At 40.7% G+C, this 1367-nt stretch overlaps 1 non-coding gene across 1 annotated transcript; it reads left to right on the forward strand.

The window, feature by feature from the left end:
• Window positions 1-200: 200 nt before the first annotated feature.
• Window positions 201-274, forward strand: Trnaq-uug (transfer RNA glutamine (anticodon UUG)). The gene has a single exon. It is a non-coding gene; the product is annotated as a tRNA-Gln (tRNA).
• The last annotated feature ends 1093 nt before the right edge of the window (window positions 275-1367 follow it).

Raw genomic sequence — 1367 nt, forward strand, 5'->3', positions numbered from 1 at the left:
ATGCCTTTAATTTGTACTGTACATAATGAGATCTATTTATTCATTTACACAAGTGCTGTTTGTGTATTTGTTCAACTCAGAGATGGATTGCTTATGAGTTACTTATACATTTGCTTATCTTTATACATTTGTTTATCTGTTATCGTTTGTCATCAGCATCGCTGCACGACGATTTTTCGTCAAACGCATAAGAATTCTATGCCCGGTTAGCTCAGCCGGTAGAGCATCAGGCTTTGAAACTTAAGGGTCCTGGGTTCGAGTCCCATACCGGGCGCTAGTGTTTTTCTGTTTCTGTATTAGTGGATGGCAATGAATTATTTTTTGTTTCGCCTAAGTACTCGATATGGTCTGCAATATGACAAATTAATAAAAGATAGACTTTTGGGTGCTGCAAAGGAAACGCTTTACGCAAAGGTGTGTGCAAATTCATCCTACCTACAGCTGTTTGGAGATGAGAGTTGCTGCAATTTATCCGGTTTCATGCCCGCTATCGAATGGCTTTCATTTTGCGCTAATTCGTTATGAACAGTTGTGTTAAATCTAATGGAGGTAATCCGTGGCTAATCTGTCTAGCTTTACACCACGCGTCGGGATCAAAACCTTCACCGAATAAAATCATCCGGTGCGATATAACCGTCTTTTCATCCTTTTTATTTCTTTCAAAAGATTAAAAGTAGCAGTTTTCCTGAGGGTAGGGTTCATGGAGATTTTTGAATCATTCTGACAATGAGCTTGCAGATCTACGTCACTGAGTTGCCAAAAGTAAAAATCTTCAATCTTACAACGTAAAGTTTTCAAGTAGAGGCCAAATCATTATCGAGTCCACCGTTGACACGACCATTCAATTTTCATGGTATATATGAACTCCTTGAAATTTATGAACATTGAGGGAAAACAAAGATATAAAGACCCAGTGCGGGATGTTCCAGTCACACGTTTTCGTATGTTTTGTAATGAAAATCGTTAAAAATCGCAGCATCTGATCCAAATCACCTGGAAACGTGTGAGATGTAAGTAATGCGAGCGAGCCGCAAAACATGACAATTCCATATAGGAGGATATAAGGATTATAATCCCGCAGTCACAGCCTTTACTCTGACACCGTCAGCACCTGGCCGGATTAACAGCAGCACGGTGACTGTGGTTTTCTGCTTCGTTGCCCATTGGGAATTCGCGCGTCGAGATTCGTAGGCAGCTGCGTGCTCCAGTCATCACTGTGCCTACCCAACCTGCCACGCCATATCGCGTGTCTCTAAACCAGTTTTGATTTAATCCATTTTATTCGTTGCATCTCATTCGTCTAAAACGATGCTTATAGATTCGTTTAGATAGTCGATGGGCCGAATTATAACAGCCTTACCAAATAG

The sequence above is a fragment of the Tubulanus polymorphus genome, chromosome 3 (assembly GCF_964204645.1).
Source record: "Tubulanus polymorphus chromosome 3, tnTubPoly1.2, whole genome shotgun sequence".
NCBI classification, from domain to species: Eukaryota; Metazoa; Nemertea; class Palaeonemertea; order Tubulaniformes; family Tubulanidae; genus Tubulanus; species Tubulanus polymorphus.